The sequence below is a fragment of the Natrix helvetica genome (genome assembly GCF_964273705.1).
Source record: "Natrix helvetica genome assembly, chromosome: 1".
In the NCBI taxonomy this organism is placed as follows: Eukaryota; Metazoa; Chordata; class Lepidosauria; order Squamata; family Natricidae; genus Natrix; species Natrix helvetica.
The window spans coordinates 208,923,544-208,950,001 of NC_138548.1; the positions used below are offsets into that span (position 1 = coordinate 208,923,544).

At 44.3% G+C, this 26,458-nt stretch overlaps 1 long non-coding RNA gene across 1 annotated transcript in view; it reads right to left on the bottom strand.

The window, feature by feature from the left end:
• Positions 1 to 5,603: 5,603 nt before the first annotated feature.
• LOC309382666 overlaps positions 5,604 to 26,458 on the bottom strand; it is a 54,232-nt gene continuing 33,377 nt past the window's right edge. The window contains exon 3 of the long non-coding RNA XR_014173694.1: positions 5,604 to 6,201. This is a non-coding gene — a long non-coding RNA (uncharacterized lncRNA). The remainder of the gene's footprint in view (positions 6,202 to 26,458) is intronic.

Consider the following 26,458-nt stretch of genomic DNA (forward strand, 5'->3'; position numbering starts at 1 on the left):
TATACATTTCATTCAGTCACTCCTTCACTCTGTCACTCAAATCCCTCCCTCAGTATTATTTCATTTAAGGGGTTTCCTTCCTTTTCCTTGTAAGAGCCTCTGACTAAAAGTTAAAGCACTCTTTCTTGGAAGAAGCCACCCTGATTGTGATGCAATCACTACCTCATCTCTGTGTGGGTGCAATCAAATCAAATCTTCTGAAAATCAAAATCAGAAGAAAGGGCTGTCCAAACTAGAAGAAGCCTCTAAACTTATCCAAAACAAGAGGGAGGCAGATCCTTAGTGAAAATGTCTCAATATGTGTAAATATTATTCCATATATATGAAGCACAAAGAACATGTGTAAATATTCTAACCTCATGACCCTCAATTCCCTTGCTCCCAGTTGCATTATGACAGTACAGCTTTCCCTTCTTTCTTTCTTTTTTTTAAAATATTTTTTTATTATTTACATATGTAAGTATATTGAACAGAGTGTGATTGTCCTGGCATTTCACTTGCCATAGAAACCAAAGTGAAAACAAATAACATATATACTATTTAAACAGTGCTAGTATTGTACAATTATTTTTAACCATCAAATTCATTCTAATACCATGATGCCTGTATAATATCTCATTCCAGGTCTCTCTACCCTCATTTTTTTGTATTCTGATTTCCACCTCGTGCTTCTAACCATTGATAAAATCTATTCCATGTGTCATGATATTTTGTCTCTCCTTTGTCTTTTATTGTTAACGTTAATCTATCCATTTCTGCACAGACTAGTATCTTCCTTATTATCTCCTCCTCTGAAGGGGTGTTTTCACTCTTCCATTGCTGCGCATATGCCATTCTTGCTGCGGTCAGGATGTGTAGTATTAGGTATATTGTTCCTTTATCATAGCCATCTGTTATAATGCCTAACAGAAATAATTCTGGCTTGAACTCTATACATTGTCTAACCATTTTTCTAACCATATATGAATTTGTAATCAAAATTTCCTTGCTTTTTTACAGGTCTGCCACATGTGGTAGTATGTGTCTGGTGTTTGTTTACATTTCAAACAGCTTGGGGACATATTGCTAAACATTTTAGCCAATCTTGCTGGGTGGGTGGGTGGGAGATGCCACCTATATGCCACCAACTTTCCCTTCTTTCTGATTGCATCTACGGTTGTCAGCCCTGTAAAGTTTATCAAACTAGGACCAATAGTATATAGAGCCAAGAGTATTTTTGTTGTAAAGAATTTTGCAAATCTGAATGTGTTTCTCTCTCGCTTTCTCTCTATGTGAACTGGAGATGTGCTCGTCTGAGACACTGTCTCAACTTATTTTTTTTTGCTCCTGTTTTAGTTCCTCTCACCTGATCACTCTCTTGGGGACAGCTCTTCCTCTTGTCCTCTACAATACATAAAGGGAAGTTTGCAGCTTTGAGGAGCATGGTTTTTCATTCTACTCTTATTTGATTTTATGCTACACTTTGCAGGATATAACCCATGAAAGTGGGGAAAGGACTCCTGTTGCAACATACCCTGATACATTCGTATTAAGTAGCTAGTTTCATTCCCTGAACTAATTCATAGTTCTTTATTATGTTCAGGCATGATGAAGTTTCCCAATACTGGACCACGGAAGCTCAGAATTTTATTTTATTTCATTTTTATCCCACCTTTACTACTTTACTACTATTTATGAAAATAACTCAAAGTGGCAAACATATGTAATACTCCACCCTCCTTCTATTTTCCCCATAACAACAATCCTGTGAGAGAGGTGGGGTTGGGCAGAGAGTGATTGGCCCAAAGTCATCCAGCTGGCCTTTGCATGTGCATCCTTACAGTGGCTGGATCCTTAATTAAATATACGTTTAAGGGAATGGAACAAGTATTGGGGACAGGGTTCAGGAACCTCAAAGCAAGGCCTTCCATTCAACAATGAGGTTGCAGAGAATTTTGCATATCGAGAAAGGGCAGGAAAGTTCTAACTTTAGAAGTGTGGATTTCAGTTCCAGAATTCTCAGCAATAGTCATGCTAGTTGGAGAGAGCAGCATGGTGGCCTAGTAGTGGAGGTCTTGCCTTACAATCAGGAGGCTGTGAGTTCGGTTCTAGATGGCAGCAGATATTTGTCTCTTTGGGTGCAAAGAGAAAATATTTGCTGTGAGCTCTATGTAGGCGTCAGGAAGGGCATCTGACCAGTAAACGCTCATCTCCATTCAGTCATCACGACTCCATTCTGATGTGAGGGATTACAGGGTCATAAAAGAAAAGAAAAAGTCATGCTGGCTGGAGAATTCTGGGAGTTGAAATCCATTCAACTGGAAATTCCCAAGATTGAGAAACAATATTCTATTGTCTTCTCTAATCACACAGTATATGTGGGATGATTTTACTTTGTAATGAAGAGAACGCGGGGGCGAGAGTAAACACTGCATCTTCAGAAGCTTGCTGCTTTTTTTACTGCAAATTGCAAATCATCTTGGGCCAATCCTGGGCCTCTAAGGGAAAACAGAAGTGGACCCTGCTGCCACCGATGTTCTAAAATGCCACCCACACATTGCAGGGGGCTGGCTTTACATGGTCCATTCTCCAGATTTACAATGTATTCAAGCAAACTTTTATTTGTTTCTTTTTTATTTGTTCGTTTAGATATTCACTGCTGAGTGTTACATTAAAAGTCTCTGACATGGCTGGAAATAATTTAAATCGAAAGAAAATCAATATATCAACATTTTAAATGCTCCCTGGCAATGTTCTGAAAGGATTAGAGCATACACAGAGTATGCTAACTCAGCTTTTGTTAATTGCTGCTGAGAGAAGCTCCATTGTAACCTAACGTGCCAACTGCAAAGGTAAAGCCTCCAGGGTAATTGCCAAGTAGCCTAGTGAAGTAACTTAAAATGTGTATTCTCAGCAACCTAATGTGAGATAGTAACATACCCCCCTCCCCGCCCCAAAGCTCTGGGCTATATGCCAGAAGATGTATTCTTTTCCTCCTTTCTGAGGTCCTTTTTTTTTCAGAGCACTGAGAAAACCATGAGGTTTGCGTGAACTAATGGATATGAAATTATGTTTCTAACCCTATGACAAGCTGTGCAAGCTGTGTAAATTATAAGAAGTTCGAGAAGAAGTTTTGCGTGCAGCTTTTGCTTTTTCTCTCTCTGCCTGCTCTGTTTAAGGTGGGAGATAAAAGGTCACCCAGATCAATCTTGATCAATAGTAAAGCTGAATATCAGATGGCCTTTCAGGGCCAGCACAACATCATATTGGTGCAATATATTATAATGTAATGTTGCGCACATATACCGTATGTATAGAGGATTGTGTACTGTTGGTATGATTTATTGGGTTAGGGATTTTCTTTCTTTCACTGCGGTCGGTATTTATGTTGGGGAGGGTGCACTAAGGGAGGCTCAGCCAATCTCATTGTACACATGTTGTGCACTGACAATAAAGGTTGAATAGAATTGAATTGCAATACCATCAAAGCAACTGTTCTCTTTGCTTTTCTTTGCCACAGTCTTTCTACTTCTATTTGCAAGTCTTTGTATTTGGAGGTTTTCTCCAGAGCAATTTAGCTTCGTCATTTTCTATTGCTTGGTCTATTTTGTAATTTTGGGTTGCAGGCAAATGGTGTTTCTTGCATACACTGTATTTTTCGGAGTATAAGACGCACTGGAGTATACGATGCACCAAAATTTTGAAGAGGCAAATTAAAAAAAAGTTTTTGCACTCAGCAGAACTCCCCAAAACGGCCCATTTTTTGCGATAATGGGCCTGTTTTTTGTTTTAAAAGGGCATGAATAGCCTTTATTAGGCTTGTAGAGTGCTCCTGGGGGCTGTGGGAATGGCAAAAGTGAGCAAAAAACAGCCCATTTTTTGCTCATTTCTGCCCTCCCCAGCCCCCAGGAGCACTCTATAAGCCTCCTAAAGTCTATGCATGGCCATTTTGGTGAAGGGGGCAGGGTTTCGGGAGGCAAACAATGCTGTATTCAGTGTATAAGGCACACCCAGCTTTTCAGCTTCTTTTTTGAGGGAAAAAAGTGGTTCTTATAATCTGAAAAACACGGGTACCCCAATGCACCATTGTTGCTACTTTGTCTTGCAATTATTTGAAATTTGTGCAGTCTTCTTGCAATAGCTAACTAGATGATGCATTGTTTCTTATGCTTCTTTGCAGAGATGACATTTGATGTTTGTTGCTGTTTTCTAAATACTGATTGTATGCATTTGTTTTTAAGGCTTGGTCCGCAGTCAGAATTAGCCCCTCTGATTCTTTCTTCAACTTTTCTGCTCTTAGTGATTGCCAGGCTTTGTTAACTGCTTTGACTGCTATGTTTTTTTTTCTTTCTTCCACCCTCTCTTTCTTTCTTTCTTTCTTTCTTTCCCTTCCTTCCTTCCTTCCTTCCTTCCTTCCTTCCTTCCTTCCTTTCTTTCTTTCTTTCTTTCTTTCTTTCTTTCTTTCTTTCTTTCTTTCTTTCTTTCTTTCTTCCGGCCTTATAATACTTTGCAATGTCTTTTTTTGTCTCTCCAGTGCTATATTAAATAAGTCTTCATGATGTAATAGCTTGAATATAGTTTTCAGTGTAGCTTCATCTCTCTCACTATCCTTCAAATATTTTTTCAATGTCCTTGTTTCTTCTTCAATTGCTTGGTATATTTGCAGTATTCCATGGCCATATAGGCTCCTTGATAAGGAGAGTCTATCAATATTGCTGCATTGATGAAGGGCATGATTCATTGTCATTATTTTTCTGATCTTATGCTGGTCATTTAGTTCTGCTGTCCACTGTTTCAGCTGTGAGCTAATGACTGGACTAGGCGATAAATATCTTTAAACAGTTTCTCTTTTTCTTCCAAAACCATATTCTACATGACACTTAGCTTGCTTTGCTGCATGGTATGTTATATGTAATGAAAAAATCCTGCTTGAGTTTAGCTAGATTTTTACTGTGAATATACACAGCCAACTTTTCCATTGCTGCATATTCTTCAATTTTACTCTCCTAATTCTGTAGGTTTCCATTTTCCAGTATTGCGCTAAGTTGATTTTCACCACCACTGTCAGTACACATCTTAGTAAATTGTGGTGCTTTTCATTTATATTCTCTGGGATCATACCTGATTAAAATATTTTTTGTGGTTTTAATTTGTTTTATTTTCAAAATTTTCTGAACGTTTTTGTGCATTCCTTTTCAGTAATTTTGAGTCTTTTGCATTAGTGTTTAAACTGAATCATAATTCTGCTTGGAACACTGATTGATACTCTAATCTTCATGTATCTAAATAAACAAAAATGACATTTCTGGGCTATTTTCAAAGCTGCCCATAAAAAACACAATACAGTAGTCTATTCTATCTAGGCATCAACTTGACTTAAGTCAGGGGTGTCCAAACTTGGGAACTTTAAGACTTGTGGACTTCAACTCCCAGAATTCCCCAGCCAGGCTGGGGAATTCTGGGAGTTGAAGTCCACAAGTCTTAAAGTTCCCAAGTTTGGACACCCCTGACTTAAGGCATTAATTAATAGATGAATAATTTCTTTCCAAGGAATAGTTTGGTGAGATAATATTAACCGTTCATCACAAAATTATTTATTTAGATAATAACAATAATCACCCCAGGCTATCAATGCCAAAATGCTGGACCAGAAACTGGCACAATACTGTGAGACAGCAATTTCTCAACAATGCAATCTACTTTTCTAGATACCTTTCCCCTTAATTTTATTCTTAGGTTGACTTCTTCAGGCTATCTGATCTGGATGAAGTTTCAGATCATTAAGCAGCAAATATTTAAGACTTTCTCCACCTCCCTAAGAAGGAAGGAAATGCAGAAATCTGTGAAGACAGTGTACCAGTTCAGTCAGTACAAGCCACAGCTAATTGAGTGTTGTTGACAAATGATGGCTTCATGTCCCCTGTGATTGATGCATGATCCTAATTCATTATGTCATAACATGATTATACTTACAAAGATCAGAAATGTGCAGGCAACTATTTTCTCTTGGACAGTCCACAGATATTTTCAAAAAAGCAAAATAGGAAGAGTATTGACACTTTGGTATGAGAGAAAACTCATGGATAGTCAAACTCACTAACAAATGGATCATAGAACAAATTAATTCAGAGTTCTCACTCGAGACATAAATGATCAGACTCAAGATATCATATTTTGCAGACACGATGTGACGTCCCATCTGCCTTGAAAAGTCCTTTAATGCTGGGAAAAAATGAAAGAGAAATGTTTAACTTAGAGTAAAAGATTGTCTGGTTATATATTTGTATCTGTACTAAGGAAAGTTAGAAGCCTGTCCTTTCCATTTTATATGTGTGCGTGCGTGTGTGTATTTGCGTGCATGCGCACATGTGTGCACATGTGCATGTATAAACATATGCAGAAACACACATATATTGTCTATCCTCCCTTTCCTCCCCCCCTTTGTTTCACTTTTTAGCCTTTTCCCCTTTTGAATCCCACCCACCTATTTTTGTTATTTTGCATTTTATTTTTTGTTGAGATTTAATAAAGTTGTATTTTTAAAAAGTGGGTGAAGGGGACAACGAACAGCGCAATGATCAGACTCAATTACAACAGCGATAGCTGCATCAATGGAATACCAAGAGAACTGGGATAATTATCCCGCAGAAGGCGGTTGCTACAAATCAACACAGACCAAATAGCATATAATCAATAGATCAGCATTTAAATAATTGTGAACCTGATTCAATTCAATCTCTTATTCTCCAAGACTAGCAGATAACCTTGAACTCTATTTCTGTACTATATGCAGATGACATATACACAATTTAAGAAGGAGATTATAGTTTTCTGCTTCTCTTTACTGCTATCTTGTGGCCATCTGAATATCTGGAGCCCAGTTAGTACTAAGCCCGATTCAGATTGTTGCTCTTTGTTTTCTGCATTGCACATTTAGCAGAAGAAAAAACAATTGAAGAGCATATTTAAGCTCACTGATGAGTTACCTCCACACTGCACCAGCACAGCAAACATAATGACTTCAGTAGTATAATTCAAGAAGCTTCCCATTATCATGGAAGAACTTACCCTACTTTATCATCATGATGGCAAACCTATGGCCCTCTCTGCGGGCACGCCAGCTGTTGCCCCAGCCCAGCTCCACCGTGCATGTGCGTGCACCTCCCACTAGCCAGCTGGTCTTTGGGTCTCTGCCATGCAAGCAAAGGGAGTGGGGTGCATGCAGGGCGCATGTAGGGTGCATATGGGGCACATGTGTGCACATGCACAGAGTCTGGGGCACATGCATTGAGGGCACTTGTTTTGCATTTTGGGGCCTTGTGCAGCGCATGCAAAATGCAAAACGAGCGCCCCGTGCCCCATTTTGGCTTCCAGGTTGGTGCAAAAGGCCTTCCAGGCCCAAAATGGGACACCGTGGCACCACACGAGTCCCCCACCCGCCCTGTTTTGGACTTGGAAAGCCTCCCGCACCAACATGGAAGCCGAAAATGGGCAAAAGAGGGGGGGCAGGGCGCATGTGTGGAGCGCAGGGCACAGGGGGGGTTGCACACGCATTGCATTATGGATGCTGGCACGTGCAGGTGCTTTCAGCATGCGGCAACAAAAAGGTTAGCTATTACTGTCGTATGACATAAAAGGAAACAGGAACACACTGTCTGCTCTGCCAAGGAGGCCTTGGACAGGATGGACTGGGGCGACTGGCCTGCAAGGGTGGCTGCTTACCTTTTGGGTCAGCATTCCACCCCTTGCCCCATCTCTGGAAAATCCCCAGCGGAGCTGCTGATGGGCCGGTGCCTGCGGACCACCCTGGATAGATTGCACCCGCTCTATTCTGGGGAACAGCTTGGCAACCTGGGACCCCCTCCCTGTAGCTTCTGGGTTGGGGACCTTGTCTGGGCCAGGTCTTACTCAGGGGATCCCAGGTGGGTGCCTGCCACCGTCACCTCCATAACTTGTCCCTGTTCTTACAGGGTCCACCTACCCGATGGCACTGAATGGCGGTGCCATGTGGATCAATTAAGGCGCCGCCTACCGCCGGAGACGTCCCCTCAAACTGATCCATCGAGGCCGTCCACTGCCGTTCTGCAGCCGACCTCCGGCAGTCCACCACCAGCGGCCTCAACTCCAAGCGAGCCCCATTTCCACCAGGGCTTTGCATCGCTGGCCGCCGCCTGCCGGCCGCTGCTTCAGGGGCCATGCTTTCCCAGACACGCCCCTCCTGGTTCCCCTCTCCGCAGGCCTTCCCACAATCAGGCCTCTCCTGCTCCGACGCCACCCTCCAGCAGTCGCACTCAAGCCCGCCTCCAACGGCCACGCCCCCTCACCAATCCTACCTGGGTTGCAGGCTCCGCCTTCCAGACCAGGCCCCGATGACGACACCCGGAGCTCCACTCCCTTCAGGGAGGAGCTTCCACGGGCACAGCCTCCTCCGCCGGCGACTTACCCTCAACTGAGGTGTTCCGGGCGGATCCGGCGTCGCCCTGCCTATCTTCGCGATTACGCTTGCGCAACTCTTGCGCAGGCGCCTCGCTGGGGGGGGGGGAAGGAGTGTTCTATTCTTGCCTGACAGCTAGCAACAGCCAAGTCGCGGCTTGGCTGAGTGCGGGCTGTTCAGGCTATTTCCATTGGCTGCCCTGCTTGACAGCTCCGTATAAATAGCTGTCAAGCAGAGAAGGTGCTGAACCTAGCCTGTTTTGTAGTTACAGTTAACCTGTTCTAATAAACGCTGTTAAAGTTGTCTCAGACCGAGTCCTGCCTTGTCCTTCGGCTATCTTACAGGAAGGATAAGTGAAGCTTTGAGAACTGATTCCCAGCACTCTCTCTATGGCCTTCAGCTGCTGGCTACAAACTCTTGCCCATCTCTGTATTAGGACTAGAAGATACAAAGCATTCCTTCCCCATATTAATAGGCTATCCATGCAACCAATGGAACTCTGGGGAATGAAGAGAAACTTAAAAAAAAACACACCAATAAACAAAACCCATTTTAAAAAGACGGGATGAGATCTCTTAAATATCTAAAAACAACATAAACAAACATGCACATGGCAGGCTCTATTAACTTCTCATGCCCGATTCTTGGAGGAAAAACTTCAAGGCTTTCTGGAAGGCCATCTGACTCTCCAGGGTCACACACACATTATAATGAATATAATCATTACTTTAAACTAGATCCAGATAGTTACACTGTTACACTAAGAAGACCCAGCATGCTATCCTGCCTAAACTTACAGATGTTTGGCAAAAGGAGGACATGTTCATTTTGCCAAACATCTTCCTCATCTTCTTTAAATCAAAAATTGTCTATGTTTTCGAGTATCTTTTCCTGAGCAGTTTCTATATCACTCTAATAAATACTAATAGCAAGTTAGCAAGCTCAGTTCTATGACAATCTCTGAAGGCTTTTTGCCTTTTACCAGACACATTCCTACAATTGAAAAACTCATTTTTGGTGAGTATGCAAGCCAAGGGATGTGGTGGCTCAGTGGCTAAGATGCTGAGCTTGTTGATCAGAAAGGTCGGCAGTTTGGTGGTTCAAATCCCTAGTACCACGTAACCAGTGGTGGGTTTCAAAATTTGTTAGAACCTCTTCTGTAGATGTGGCCTGCTTTGTGGGAGTGGCTTGCTGGCCATGTGACCGAGTGGGAGTGGCTTGGCAGTCATGTGACTAGGTGGGCATGGTCAACTTGCAACATGTGGTGAAACTCACTTAACAACGCTGTTGTTTAGCAACCAAAATGTTGGCTCAGAAACTGGCATTTGAACCACGCAAATCTTAAAGCTGTCAAGTTACAAGACCCTTGCACCCCAAACCTTTTAGGAAAAAAAACCCCAGGGGTGTTCAAACTTGACAGCTTTAAGACTTGTGGACTTCAACTCCCAGAATTCCTCCTTCAGTCATGTTGGCTCAAGAACTCTGGCATTGAAGTGTGCAAGTCTTAAAGCTGTCAAGTTACAAGTCCCTTGCGTCCCTAACCCTTTAGAAAAAAAAACCCAGGGATGTTCAAACTTGACAGCTTTAAGACTTTATGGTTTAGATAGGACTCTTAGAGGTGGACAATTAGTGAGCCAGCCAATCAGTGAGCGGCAGGTGGGGCAAGCGTGGTGTGGACGGGCGGGCGGAGGGAGTTGGAACCGGTTCTAAAAGGCACAATAGATTTGTGGAACCTCTTCTACAGAAGAGGTTAGAACTGGCAGGAACCCACCTCTGCGCGTAACGGAGTGAGCTCCCATTACTTGTCCCAGCTTCTGCCAACCTAGCAGTCCGAAAGCATGTAAAAATGCAAGTAGAAAAATAGGAACCACCTTTGGTGGGAAGGTAACAGCATTCCGTGCACCTTTAGCGTCTAGTCATGCCGGCCACATGACCATGGAGACGTCTTCAGACAGCGCTGGCTCTTTGCCTTTGAAATGGAGATGAGTGCCACCCCCTAGAGTCGGGAATGACTAGCACATATGTGCGAGGGGAACCAAGCCAAAGTACATTTTTAGCAGGTTTTCAGGTACGTTTGTGTCATGGATGCCAAGAAAATTAAACAGCATATCCTTCTTTCACATCATTTCCCCTCCTTTCTAATTGTCTGTGTCCTCCTTTCCCTGTGCACCCTAGCCCTGCCAGATATAAGCCATGTTTGGGGACTATGGGCTGATTTGACATTTGGGGAGCAAGTCCTGGGCACTTTCACAAAATGAGTGCCATACTCAGTCACAAAGCACCCTTCCACCAGAGGGCAAACTGACAAACTTCCCCATTGCCATTCCCTTTGCAGCCCCACCTAGCATTGCAATCTTTTCTGGAAAGACGGGCAGGTACTTTACATAGGATTGTGCCCGAGTGGCCTCTCCATGCCCAGGGTTCTCTATGCTCCCTGTGGTATATGATGGAACTGAGGGAACTTAAAAGGGCTAAGAGATGCCTAGAGTGTCACTGATAAAGGCAAGATGGATGACTGAATAATGAGTCACTAATGGGGCCTATCTAGTGGCTGTAAGTGTAGTGAAATGTAACTATTTCTGTTAGATACTAGCTTCAGTTATGGTTTCCACCAAGGTCCTCTCTTCCGGCGGGAACAGAGGTTTAATCTCATTGGTCAAAGGGTCTGACGGCTCCCTATAAAAGGGCTGCTGTCAGACTCAACCGTCACTGGATTGTTCATACTTGTTCAGTTGCAATAAAGAGCTGTTGTTACCGTTAGCCTGTGTGTGCCTGTCCATTACCTGATCTAACAATTTCTCTGTCCCTTATTGCATCTGTGAATAGTCGTCCATCAGGTCTGTTTTGGATTACCTGATCCCTCATCTGAGAGAGTAATATCAAAGTTTACCTAAAGGGTATCTTTGAGGAATATGGTGTGCATCTGGCAGACAATTCTTCCTTCCGCTGGGGCCAGTTTGTGTTGGTGTATTCATTGTGTTAGATTCCAGCAGACTATGGAGGTGGCAGCGACTATATCTTGCAAGGTGATCTGGGAAGACTTTGACAATAGAAGTGGTATTCATCAGGTTCTGACCAGTTCTGGAGAACCAGTAGCAGAAATTTTGAGTAGTTCAGAGAACCGGTAAATGCCACCTCTGGCCCTGCCCCCATCTATTCTCTGCCTCCCGAGTCCTAGCTGATCGGGAGGGAAATGGGGATTTTGCAGTAACCTTCCTCTGGAATGGGGAGGGAATGGAGATTTTACACTTCCTTCTCCTGCCATGCCCACCATGCCACACCCACCAAACCAGTAGTAAAATTTTTTGAATCCCACCACTGTTTGACACCTGATAAAGTGGATAGGGGCCTCTCATCTACTAATTCAGCCACTTGTATATTACATCCACACCTCTTCTGGCTAAGTAAAGTTGCGTAGGACAGGATGTATAAGTGTGTCTGGATGGTAGTTAACTCCTCCTTGAGAAAGGGGGTGATCCTGCCAGCTCTTTAAGAGGCATTGGTGCATCCGTTGCTCAAAGGACCATCGTTCAACCCAGATAGTCTCAACAGCTTTTGCTCAGTCTCCAATATTCCCTTTCTAGGGAAGTGGTGGAGAGAGAGAGAGGTCCCATGGCACCTTCAAAGAACCCTGGATAAACCAGATTATCTACCTTTCAGTCAGGGTTCAGATCACCCTGAACCTTGGTGAAACCCTCAGTTTGGGACTGAGACATCATTGATCACACTCATGGATAACCTTTGGCAGGAGGGCGATGGAGGTAGGGCATCCATCTTGGCTCTTCTTGATCTTTTAGAGGTGTTCGATATCATCAACCATAGGATCCTTCTGGGCTGGTTTCGGGAATTGGGAGTGGGCAGCCCTGTATTGTGCTGGTTCTCCTCCTTTCTCTGGGGCCAGTTCCAGTTGGTGTTGATAGAGATTCAACCCATGGCCCCTACTTTGGGGGGTACCTTGGAGTTTGGGTCACTCTTCCCTTCTATTTAAGTGAAGCGATCTATTGGTTTGGGGTGAGATATCATCAATATACAGATGACACACAGATGACATCCTATCCCAGTTTCTGAAGGCTGTTGGGGTCCAATTCAATCCTAGCAAGGCAAAGTGGCTGTGAATATTTGGAATCTTTGGATCCAAGGTTCTTCCATCTTTAGTTCTGGATGGGGTTACACTACCCCAGACAGACCCGGTGTGCAATCTGGAGGTCCTCCTAGACTCGCAGCTCCTGGTCAAAGAACAGGTTGCTGCCCTGGCTAGGAGAAACTTTGCATACCTTTGGGTGGTATGCCAGTTACATCAGGAGACCCTGCTCACAGTACCTCATGCCCTTGTAACCTCTTGTTTAGATTACTGCAAGATGCTATATGTGGGGCTTCCCCTGAAGAGGACTTGGAAACCTTAACTGGTGCAGAACACAGCCGCAAATGTGTTCCACAGTCAGTGTCGGGCATGTGCAGCTCTGGACATCTAAGAGTTGTTATTGCTCAACTTTGGGTAGCTGATCACCATTTGTCCCTAAGAGTAGAGTGAAAGTCTAAGAATAGAGTTCAAAATTGTAAATGCTGCTAGATATACGTGCGCGAGCTGTATGGGTTACTGGCATGTTTCTTGGTGCAATTCAAGGTGCTGGATGTCTCCTTTAAAGCCCTACATGGCTGGGGACTCTCAGAGGTGGTATTTCTGGTAGCAGAAATTTTGAGCATTTCTCAGCAAGTATTTTGCTAACAGAAATAGGGTGATGAAATAAGCTGCTCTGCAGAGTTATGCATCCTGTTAGAAGAATATGGGTGGAGAAAGTTGGCCTCTGAATGGCATCCAATTGCAGATGAGTTCCAAATTTTCAAAATTTAGGGTCGCTTCTCCTCTGAATGTTTGCATGATCCAGGTGGTATTCAGCAGGTTCTGACCAGTTCTAGAGAACCGGTAGCGGAAATTTTGAGTAGTTTGGAGAACCGGTAAATGCCACCTCTGACTGGCCCTGCCCCCATCTATTCTCTGCCTCCGAAGTCCCAGCTGGTCGGGAGGGAATGGGGATTTTGCAGTATCCTTCCCTGCCACGCCCACCAAGCCACGCCCACCAAGCCACACCATGCCCACCAAGCCAAGCCCACAGAACCAGTAGTAAAAAATTTGAATCCATCCCACCACTGGATTGTCTTTTTCCAAGAGTCTCTACCCATCCAACTCAACCTAGCAGAATGGGCATGCTGCAGATCCTATTAGCCACAGACTGTTGCCTGACTAAACTAGAGCAGTTTTCCTGCAGTGGCCCCTGCTCTATAGAACCTCCTTCCTTCACAAATTAGACTGGCCCAAACCCTGTTAGCCTTTTGTAAGCTCCTAAAAATCTAGCTGTGTTCCCAAGCCTGGAGTCCTGAATGTGTCCAGCACCTCATTTCCTGACTTTATTGCTAACTGATCAAGTAACTCGGCTGCTATGTATATTTACTTTGGATGTTTTTATTGTTTTTCGTTGTTTTAAAATGTTTTAGTGTTTTAATTGAAATGTATTTTTTGAATTGTAAGCCTCCCGTAGTCACTGTCTGAGATAGGCGGCTATAGAAATGGAATGAATAAATAAAAATACTGCATTGTGCTTATGTTGCCTAATGAAACTCAGAGAAATTCTATTAAATAAAGGTGAAGCCAGAGCCTTGTGTTTCACTAGGCAGAAATTATGGGAGTGTAATCCTAGTTTTGGTGAGATGTGAGGCTGGAAAATTCTAAATGGTTACGTAAAAGTGTTTGATCTGCCAGGATGTTTAGTATTATCTGTTAATATCAGTAACAAGTTATTCCAGAGTTGGTGAACCTTTTCTGCACCAAGTGCCGAAACGGGAGTGCGTGAGTGTGGGGGAATGCTGAAAACTAGAAGAGCAGCTCCCTGGCACACACACTTGGGACTGCCAGAAATCAGAAGGGCAGTTCCTTAGTCCGCATGTGCACGCTGGGAAGCTGAGCTTCCAGTTTCTGGCATGCGTGTGTGCATGCACAAAGACCAGCTGGCCAGCACGGATGCTCACATCAAAAACCAGAATCTCAGCTTCCCAGTGCGCACATGCACGCCCGGAAGCTGCTCTTCTGGTTTTCGGCACTTCCATGCGGAACCCAGAAGAGCAACAGTCGACAGCTAGTATGCCCAGAAAGATGGCTCTGGGTGCCACTTCTGGCACATGTGCCATAGATTCGCCATCACAGGGTTATTCAACGTATTTAAAGGGGGAGGGGAGTGAAAAATTGCTTTGGCACAAGGGAAATACTCTTCCTTAAAGCATTAAAACAGCCATATCCTCTGTAAAACCTTCATTTGACTTTCTTTCATTTGTCTCCTTCTGTGTGCCGCCACTGAGATTGCAAATGTTTCCTGCTTTTGTATAAGCAAATAATCTGAGGGATAATATTGCTTCTCCTGGGAGCTGCTGCTTTTTAGCGATTTGTCCTTGACGATTGAGTCATATCTCTCTCTTTGGGGATTCTGAGCACAAAATTAATTCATGCAAAACATACCGTATATAGAAATCTGTACATTCGCTGCGATCGCTGCTAAGTTCTTGAAAGGAGTATTTAAATACACTATAGGAGAGCTGAATGAAACATAATGGCTCCAATGTTATAAGTTGGTAATGCACGGCACGATTGATGTACTCAGTTCTCTATTCTGGCATCTGTTCTTTCACTTTTTGGCAAGAAGTTGCCATGATGAAAGATCATATATTGCCAATTTGAAAGGAAGTCTCACCCAGGTGCTTTAAGCAATGCACCAGGATTGAATCTTTGACTGAGGAAAGAATCTATCCAACCGAAACTCATCACTGGGTGCAAATTATTTAGGATGATGACTATGTTGATCTGAGTACTCTGTGTGTGTCACCTGGCCCAAAAACAATATGTAAAGATGGCAAAGTGGGAAGAACGGGCTTGTTTGATCAAGCATAAAAATGGAGAAATTGGGATAGCAACCGACAAGTTTCACATAGGAAAGGCTGGTGATTAAGGACAATAGGTTGATCCCTCAAGGGGAAATTGCTGACAAGGTTGACATTTATTTTATTTTATTTATTTATTTCTCTTCTGCCTTTATTATTTTTACAAATAACTCATGGTGGCAAACACACCTTCCTCCTCCTGTTTTCCCCAAAACCACAACCTTGTGAGATGAGTTGGGCTGAGAGAGGAGTGATTGGCCCAAAGTCACCCAGCAGACTTTCATGAATTCACAGTTCCCTCCTTTCTAGCCTGTTGCCTTAAACAGAACGGAATGTCTTTATAATTGGTAAACATGTACCTGAGGATTCTGTGGAAGACTTACAAAAAAAATACTGCTTTCAGCTCAATAATATTAGAAGAAGTAACATGAGAGACCTTCAAATAATTTAAGCTTGAGTCATGAAAATGTATTTAAAGTTGCATTCCTGTACATGATTACCTTGGAAGCCTGCCCAGTAAATCTTGTCTTTTGAACTTTGGAATGAAAATATCCAGCTGATTGCAATAGTTTCTTCCCAGAATTTTTTTCGGGACTGCCTGCATAGTTTACAACAGTCGGGTCCAACCCAAAGCCCGTGGGCCACATGTGGGAGTCCATCAAACCTCTGACATACCATCTACCTTCGAAGACGTCATCTCTGAGTTCGCCGATGTCTTTGACGGCACTTTAGGTGAATATAAGGGTTCCCCTATTTCTTTCAACTTAGATCCCCAGGTTGCCCCTATTAGGCGCAAGGCTTGCAGGGTGCCATTTGCCTTGAGGCCGAAGGTTGATGCCGAACTGGATAAGTTGTTGCCGCAGGGAGTCCTGGAGCCTGTCGACCATTCCAAATGGGAGACCCCCATAGTGATCCCTGTTAAGGCCGATGGGTCTATCAGAATCTGCGCCGACTATAAGTTGACCATCAACCTCGGTCTCCAGGCAAATCCATATCCAGTTCTGGTTGTGCAACACCTGCTCCACTCTTTAGGGCAGGGCTGCATATTTGCCAAACTGGATATGGTGCAGACCTATCAGCAGCTCCCGATGGATGACGAGGCCACCGCTGCCCAGACCATCGTCACTCACCGTGGGGCTTTCCACTGCCACCGGTTACAATTTGGCATCTCCGTTGCCCCGGGGATCTCCCAGAGCCTCATGGAGCTATTGCTCCATGGGCTCCCAGGCGGAGCCCAGGGAGAGCGAAAACGACCCCCATACCATGGTGCAGGAGGCTGACTAGGTCACACCCACCATGGCCACACCCACCCAGCAAATGGGCAGAGAACCCCTTGTGTTGTGGCCCAGCCGGTGCCGGTGCCGCTGCCACCAGACTCCGACAGCGAGGTGTCCTCTGAGTCGGCTCAAGAGGAGGTGGGGGACCCTGGACAGGGTTCTGACGCTGAGCAGGGCGCAGAGAGGCTGGTTGGCCACCAGGGGGCACCTGAGGCATGGAGCAGTGGTGAAAGCCAAAGGAAGGGGGCTCCTGATGTCATGCCTTGGAGCAGTGGGGAGGAGTCACAGGACAGTGAGTCAGACAGCAGTGAGCTATTAGATGCTCGTTACCGACGTCCTACCCGGCGTAAGGAGCAATTGAGCAATTACCGGAGGTAATGGCTCTCAGCTGCTGATCATTAGACTCCTCTCCAGACTATAAAGGGACTGCTTGTGGACACACCCTTTGCAGGAATCAACTGATCATTGGAGTTGGAGAAGCTCAGATCTGTGTCGTACTTTGGCAGGCTGGATTGCTGCTAAAGGTTTTACCTGGATTACTGTCAATCTGTTCCCTGGACCTTGGCTGCTAAGGTGATTATCTGGAGCTTGGTAGCTGGATTGCTGCCAAGGGGTGTCGCTGTAGCTGGATTGCTGCCCAGAGTGCTATCTTGACCTTGGCAGGCTGGATTGCTGCCAAGGTGGAACCTGTATGTCAATAAACATCTTTGAAGAGACTTTGTGTCGGAGTGTCTTGGTATACAAGAGGAGGGGGTCAGAACAGATTGATTCCTGCCCCAAACAAAACTCCATTAAGTTGCAATGGAGCACCTACAAGCTGAGACGGCCCAGTTGGCTCAACTGATTGCTTTGCTGGCTGGTCAGGTCTCTCAGCTCCAGGGGCTTGCAAACCCCCTCCAGCCAAGGAGGAAATGTCCAGTGGCTACACCAGACAAGTTTGATGGCAAACAAGCAATGTTTGCAGCGTTCCTGGGCCAATGCCAGCTGTTTATCAGCTTGAGAGCGGAGGACTTTCCCACTGACCGGACGAAGGTGGGATTTATCATCAGCTTGCTCTCAGGCACAGCAGCGAGGTGGGCCACTCCATTGCTCTCCCAACCGAGCCCCCTGCTGGACAATTTTCAGGGTTTTTGTAACCATCTCCGGCTGATGTTTGAAGATCCCATTAAGGGGGAAACAGCCACCAGACTCCTGAAAGAGTTGCACCAAGGGCATGGTTCTTTGCAGGATTATGTCAGCGAATTCCGGCTGCTTAGTCAGGACTCTGCTTGGAATGAGCCAGCCCTTATGGACACTTTCCAGGACGGCCTATCAGATGGCCTGCAGGACGAGCTTGTGAGTGTGGACAGGCCTCCAACGTTCAACGCGTTGGTTCATTTGTGCCTCCGGATAGACGCCTGGCTGCAGAGGCGGAGGCCTCGCCGCGTGTCCCAGGAGACCAGTAGGGTGCCGGTCCCTCACGAGACTGCAGTTGCACGGGAGGAGCCCATGGAGTTGGGTGCCGCCAAACCCCGCTTGTTGCGCACGGAGATGGACAGACGGCGTGCAGGGGGGTTGTGTTTCTACTGTGGGGATTTTGGACACTTGGCTTTGGTTTGCCCCAAAAAGGGTAGGGGGGCTGTGCGGACTGCGGCCTCCCCTCAGCAACGTGTCAGGAAACGGGCGGGGCCCAATCTGAGGGAGACTTCAGGTCGGGCACAGGCCGGAACAGAGGCGGAGGGGCCTCCACGACATCTGATTCTTGCAGCGCACATTCTCTTGTCGGGTAGTCCGCAGGGAATTCCAGCCCATGCCTTGGTCGATTCCGGGGCTACCACGAATTTTATGGATGCAGCGTTTGTCACGAAATATCACGTCCCTCTGTGCCCGGTAGACCCTCCGATGCGAGTGGAGACCATTGACGGCCGGGTGCTTCTGTCTGGGCCCATCAAGAACGCCACGCAGCCTTTGTGCCTGATCCTCGGGGAGCATGAGGAGGCCATTCAATTTTACGTGGCTTCGGGTCTGCATTTCCCCATGGTGTTGGGCTTGGCTTGGCTGCGGGCGCACGATCCCCAGATCCACTGGTCGCAGAACCGCATCTCATTTTATTAGATAGTGCCCAATGTTCAAGTTTGTCAAGATCCTTCTGTATCTTAGGCCTATCTTCTGGAGTGTTGGCTATTCCTGCCAGCTTGGTGTCATCTGCAAATTTGACGGGTTCCCCATTTATTCCCTCATCCAAATCATTGATGAAGATGTTGAAGAGTACTGGGCCTAAAACAGAGCCTTGGGGTACTCCACTACATACTTCCCTCCATGTCGATGCAGTTCCATTGAGGACTACACTCTGAGTGCGGTGGGTCAGCCAGTTATGAATCCATCTGGTGGTGATGCTGTCCAACTCACATTCTTCTACTTTATCTAGTAGTAGGTTATGGTCTACCTTATCAAATGCCTTACTGAAATCCAAGTAAACTATATCGACGGCATTCCTCTGGTCCACTAATTTTGTCACTTTGTCAAAGAATGCAATAAGATTAGTCTGGCATGATCTGTTTTTGACAAAGCCATGTTGGCTTTTGGCTATTACTTTGTTTACTTCTAGGTGTTCGCTAATTCATTGCTTGATTATCTTTTCCAGAATCTTTCCTGGTATTGAGGTCAGGCTGATAGGTCTATAGTTTCCTGGATCTATTTTTTTTTTCTTTTTAAAGATGGGAACAACATCAGCTATTTTCCAGTTCTCTGGCAGTTCCCCAGTGCTCCAGGATCTCTGAAAGATATAGTTCAGTGGTTCTGAGACCTCGTCTGCCAGTTCCTTCAGAACCCTGGGGTGTAATCCATCCGGTCCTGGTGCTTTGAACTCGTCTAGGGTAGACAGGTGCTCATTTACCATTTTGTTCCCTATTTCAACTTGTGTTCCTAATCTGATTTTTGTGGTGGTGTTTTTGATAGGTTGGACTGTTTTATCCCCTTGTGTAAAGACAGATGCAAAAAATGAGTTAAATAGTTCTGCTTTCTCCCTGTTGCTTGTCACCTTCTTGCCACTTTCTCCCAGCAATGGACCAATTGTTTCCTTAACTTTTTTCTTGTTTTTAACATATTGGAAGAAGCTTTTTTTGTTATTTTTTTACTTTTGTGGCAAGCCTTTCTTCATTGTGAGCCTTAGCTTTCCTCACCTCACTGGTTTCTTTTAGGAACTGTTATTTTTCTTCTTTTTCATTGGTATTAGACTGGCCTTTTATAATCTCACTTTTCAAAATTTCCCAAGCTTCTTGAGTTGTTTTTCCCTTGAGGATTCTCATCCATCAAATCCTTCCCAAGCTCTCTCTAAGTTTATTGAAATTAACTCTCTTAAAGTCCAAGACTCTAGTTTGACTTTGTTCTACTACTTTTGTCTGCATAATGTTGAATTCCAATATTGCATGATCGCTTGCCTCCAAGGTTCCTGTAGCTTCAACACCTTCTATCATTTCCTCTCTGTTAGTGAGAATTAAGTCCAATATGGCTGATCCCCTTGTTCCCTTCTCTACTTTTTGGGAAACAAAGTTGTCTGCTAGGTTTGTTAGGAACCTGTTGGATCTTCCACTTGGTGCAGAGTTTGTTTCCCAGTTGATCTCGGGGTAGTTAAAATCCCCCATTACTATTGTGGTGTGCTTCCTACATACCTTAGTTAGCTGACTAGCAAAAAGTTTGTCTACTACTTCCTCTGCTTGGTTGGGTGGCCTGTAGTATAAAACTGTGGCAATGTCATCCCCCCCCCTTTAATATTGACCCAAATGCATTCGATATAGTTCTCATCATTGTTGTTCTCTATTTCTGTAGAGATGTAGTTATTTCTTATATATAGTGCAATTCCACCTCCTCTTTTGCTCTATTGCGCAATGCCCTATAGCATCATTTTGAGGTTAGAAGCTGAAACAATTTATGTCCAGAAGGTGAGGGGTCTGTAGTTATTTTCACAGCTCTCTTTTTGACTCATGCAATATACAGGTCCTCAATGGAAGGCAGGTTGGTAGCAATTCTTTTTTCTGCCGATCTAATTATCCATTGAAGTCTGTGTCTGTCTTGTCAGGTACAGTATAGATGATACCTTGCTCAGTAGTAGTAACTGTGAAAGGGATCTTGGAGTCCTAGTGGACAACCATTTAAATATGAGCCAGCAGTGTGCAGCAGCTGCCAAAAAAGCCAACACAGTTCTAGGCTGCATCAACAGAGGGATAGAATCAAGATCATGTGAAGTGTTAATACCACTTTATAATGCCTTGGTAAGGCCACACTTGGAATACTGCATTCAGTTCTGGTTGCCACGATGTAAAAAAGATGTGGAGACTCTAGAAAGAGTGCAGAGAAGAGCAACAAAGATGATTAGGGGACTGGAGACTAAAACATATGAAGAACGGTTGCAGGAACTGGGTATGTTTAGCTCAGTGGTTCTCATATAGTGGGGGCGTGAAGGCTCCCTTTCCATCTGGGTGCAACGGCAGCGACGAAGGCGGCGGACTGGAGTTTCCCGCCAAGGTTGCCTGTCCGACCAGCCCCCGCTGGCTCCTGGCTGAGGGAGGAGCTGCGTTCCGAAGGCTTCAGGGACCGTCCGAGGCTTCCCTGATGCCTTCAGAGCGCTTAAAACGACCACGCCGCTGGAGCAACCCTGGTGCTTCGGGGACGAGCCCCGCCGAATTGAGCCAGACCCAGACAGATCTCGATAGCCTGCAAGAAGAGGTAGAGGCAGCGTAGCTCCTGCCTGCTCAGCCTCTGTGCCCAGTTTGGCTTCTGCCTGGCCCGACCCTCACTTTTCCTCTGGCCGAAGGCACATCCTCTCTTCCAGGAGGGCCATGCCTGGGTGGTTGCCTCTCGCTCAGAGGAAGGCTTTGCTTCTGGGAAACAGAAATACGAGGCAGCTTTTCCACTGGGGTCTCTACATATTATAGGACTGGATCGGTTCTCAAAGGTTTTAGCCTGGGGGTCTCTTTGATTTTTAGAAAGTGATTGAGGACACCAAAAAGCTTTGATGTGTGTGGGTTATATCACTGATGTGTAGTATGTTAGAAATTAAAACCGAGAAATGTTAAAAATATTTATTTATAAAATACTCCGCCATCCCCCTGAAAGAGTACGGTAAACCATACTTTGAGAATCACCGCTCTAGATAAACCTTGAATTTCATTCTGTAGGGCCCTTGTTACCAATTTAAAAATAAGATATTTACTGCATTTCTCATCATTTTCTCACAGAATTGCGATGAATTACTTATGGATAAATGTTTATTGTATAAAATAAGAGGTGTTTAATAAGGATACAGTGTTATGCAGAGATGTACTTATAACAATTTTATAGACAAATGATACTATTTACAGTCGTGCGGGGGGCGCGAAATGTTTTCTTCTTCCTAGGGGGGGCATGACAGAAAATAATTGAGAAGCACTGGTTTAGCTTAAGAGAAAGAAGGACTAGGGGAGACATGATAGCATTGTTCCAATATTTCAGGGGTTGCCACAAAGAAGAGGGAGTCAAACTGTTCTCCAAGGCACCTGAGGGTAGAACAAGAAGCAATGGGTGGAAACTAATCAAGGAGAGAAGCAACTTTGAACTAAGGAGAAACTTCCTGACAGTTAGAACAATTAATCAGTGGAATAGCTTGCCTCCAGAGGTTGTGAATGCCCCAACACTGGAAGTCTTTAAGAAGATGTTGGATAGCTATTTGTCTGAAACGGTATAGGGTTTTCTGCCTAGGCAGGGGGTTGGACTAGAAGACCTCCAAGGTCCCTTCCAACTCTACTATTGCATTGTATTGTATTGTTTTGTTGCAGAGCCAAACCAGACAGTTATGGAGGTGCAAATGACAGATTCAATAATTCTTCTGTAGAACTGAATCAGCAGTTCTTTGAGCAGTTTGAGCTTTCTTTGAGAACATTCTTTGTTGTGCCTTTTTGATGACATTTTTGATGTTAGGTGTCCATTTTAAGTTTTGAGATATGATGGAAACTAGAAAGTTGAAAGTTCTCCTCTTGATACTGTGTTGTCTAGTATTGTAAGAGGTGGTAGTATGGGAGGGTTTCTCCTAAAGTCTACTACCATTTCTACAGTTTTGAGTGCGTTTAGTTCAAGATTGTTCTGATCGCACCACAAGGCTAGTTGTTCCACCTCCTGTCTGTATGCAGATTTGTTGCTGTCTCGAATGACAGCATATCATGTTGTCTCAAATGACTGTATCTTATTGTAGATACAGATAGTAGAACTCTTAGCCTGGCAAGATTCTGTCTGTAGTTATGAAATGTTGAAGAACTCATCTTGGAAAACTTGCCACATGTCATTCTTGGTTTGGGCCTGATAGCAAAGTGCTGTAACCAGAGGACCTTATTATTAAGATTTGAAGTGGGGAGGGGTTGAATCAAAGCTGTGTATTAGCTCCACTGCATTTTAACATTTGCATTAACTCCTTAGTAAATCTTCACTATTCCGGGGACATTCATGCCCCAAATTAGAAGAATGCCAGTTCTGTTATACGTAGATGATGTGGTAATACTTTCACAAATGCAAATTGTCACGAGACAAGCATCTCATGGCAGGGAAGATATTTGCATACAATGGAACAGTGCATGTGTCTTAAGAGTAATTTTCCAAACAATTATGATATTAAAGGTCAGATTGTCCCATTCCACTCCTATTTTCAGAATTTTTAGAAAACAGAGAGAGAAATTTATTCCACAGCTATTAAGTTTTCATAACAAATTGAAAGGTACAAATCATGTCTGCGATGCAACAGATTTTAAAAGTAATAAGCCTTATTGGTTTAGTTAACCATTTCAGCTCAACACGTTTTATAGGCTTTCACATCTATAATTTTTTATGTTGCCTTAATTTATTCCATTTATTATATGTTAGATCCATTTATTCATTTATTTATTGTACATGGATATTTTCTCAGCCCCACACCCTTTTTAAAAAAACTGATAGCTGATCAAAATAAAGTTTCTTCTGTTCTGTTGTTTTGTGTAGGACCGGAAATCTCACTAGTATGCTGGGCTTGACCAAATTGCTTTTGAATATGTATTACAGTTGCCTAGCAACTCTCAAATATACAAAAGTGATCAGGAAGCATACTTAGTGGATGCTAGTCTCTTGCCGATTCATAACACTATTATTTCTTCTTGTGTTGCAGCTGCTACTACAATAAAATGATAAGAGTACAGGGCTGCATAACTTCAAGAGAGTAGAAAAGATGAAATGGTTAAGTTAACTCTCAAACTGCAAGATAAAGAAGAAAAAGAATACTATACAGTATGGGACTAGTGGTATCAGTGATTAGAGAATAGGAATAACGAATGAAAGTAGAATATTGATATATGCAAATATTAGGTTATAGGAATTATAAATGTAAAGAGGAAATTGCAAATGAAAAACGAATGGAAAATATGTATGATGCTAAACAAAAGTACCAATGTCTTAGGAATGGGAAGAATGGATGTTGAATTTGATTTTTATGTTTTGCTTTGTAAAAAGCTTAATAGAAATTACGTATTATATAAGAAAAAAAACCTCCATGATATATTACTTACAAAACTAGTTAAATAAAGTCTGGGTGATGTGTTGTTTCCACACACACACAAAAGATGAACGCAAATCAAAATGAACGACTTCCCTCCAGAAGTTGGAGGTGCTCCAACACCAAAGGTTTTTAAGACTGAAGTATTTTTGTCAGTATGCCCTTGCTCCTGCCCTAAACATAAACACACATATAATAAATGCAAAGTCAGGCTTGGGCAACGTTTGATAACTATCTTGTGTTTGTTGCTGAGTCATCAAGTACACCTTCCTACAAATTATCAAAAAAGTACGTCAATCTACAGTTCTCAAATTAATTCTGAAAGAAATCTCTGTCAATGTTTCTATTTTAAGAGATAAGAGATAAGACTATCCTTAAAAAATAAATTTCTTTTTCCTTTTTAGATTTTTAACCCATCTTTATTACAGGATAAGCAACTCAAGATAGCCAACATACACAATACTTCTTCCTCTTATTTTTCCCACAAACACAACCCTGTGAAGGAGGTTGGGCTGGAACAGAGCTCACGCAGATGGCTTTGATGCTTAAGGAGGGGACCAGAAGCCACAGCCTCCTGGTCTCTAGGCCCCATTTTAATTTTAAGTCAGTTAGAATATATAACATTGGAGCAAAACCAGTGTTGTTAAACTAGCAGCATGTTAAAAATTGACACACTGCTTCAGAATAAACAAATGCCTTTACTTGGTGTCCCAACAGATATTAGACATGCTGTTGTGGCCCGCCAGTGGATCTGGTAGCAGATTTGGACAGGGAAGAGGTTGGGGAGGAACATGGGCTAGTCCTGGAGTCTGGGGAAAGCTCTGATGAGTGCTCTGCGCTGGAGTCAGAGATGGGGCCAGGGCCATCTGACAGTTATCAGCTGCCTTCGGAGTCGGACATCAGTGGGGCAGAAGAACCGCTGGAGCCTATTCCCAGTGTTCGCATGCACAGAGCTGCCAAGAGAAGGGAATAGCTAAGGAAAAAGAGAAGGGAATAGCTCTCGATTCAGGAGTAAAGCCAGAGGTGGACGCTGAATGGCCCCTCCCATAGGGAATAAAGATGGCCCAAAGGGCAGGGGAGTTTGCCGGAGTTCAATCCAATAGAGTGAAGATCTGTTCCTGACTTCTTGCCAAGTATTGTCTGCCACAGAGTGGCATTTGGAAGACATCAGCCTCCCAGCTCTCCAAGCCTGATAAAGGTCTGTAGTTGTGAAATCTCTCGAAAGACTGTTGGCCAAGACTTTGCTGGAGAGGAATTCACGTTAAACTAAATAAAGGGGGTTTTATCGGGATGAGCAGTCGCCTTCGTGCTTTTGGGAAGCCTAGATCAGAAGACATACCTTAATTGAAAGGAGATTCTAGAGATGGGGAAAAGTGGGGTGGGGGCCACCATTGAAAAGTCCTTTGGTAGCTACTTGCTCTTGAGTAAAAACAATGCAGCTATTCTGAAAACACAAAATGATTTCAGGTATGAGACAGCAATTCCTCTTGAGTGTTATCACTTTGTGTTTTCTTTTGAAGTGCTAAACCATACACTTATACCAATAACACTGCCTTCTTTGACTTAAAAAAAATTAAACTTTTATGCTGCCTATCTCCGAAAGAAGTTGAGCCTGGGCAGTTTTTCTATCTCACAACTTTAGGAAATATTATAACCAGTGGTGGGTTCCTCCCGGATCGCACCGGATCGCGCGCGCTCCCTTTCAGCGCTCCACCTGGCTTGCGCGCTCCCTTCCGGCGCTGAGACCGGAAGTACAGTTTTGCCCGGCCCTGGCGAAGCAACGACGCCTGTCTGCGCTCCACCAGCTCGGCTGGGAACGGAGATGTTTCCTCAGCGGAGTGGAGCACCTGAAAAGTCTTTTCAGGCGCTCCGCTCCGCTGAGGAAACATCTCCGTTCCCAGCCGAGCTGGTGGAGCACAGGCAGGCGTCGTTGCTTCGCCAGGGGCGGGGCAAGACTGTACTTCTGGTTTCAGCGCCGGAAGGGAGCGCGAGAGCCAGGTGGAGCGCTGAAAGGGAGCGCGCAAGCCAGGTGGAGCGCTGAAAGGGAGCGCGCAAGCCAGGTGGAGCGCTGAAAGGGAGCGCGCGCGATCCGGTGCGATCCAGCAGGAACCCACCACTGATTATAACCCACCCAAAGTAAAATTCTGTCCTCAGTTTAATCCCGGGATCTTGTCTAAACATTCAGTTTTCATTTAATTTATGTTTGAAAATACAGGTAGTCTTTGACTTACAACAGTTCATTTAGTGACAAAGTTACAACTTTAAAGCGCTCCATGGCTGAGGCCCAGAGTACCTGCGAGACCACCTACTGCC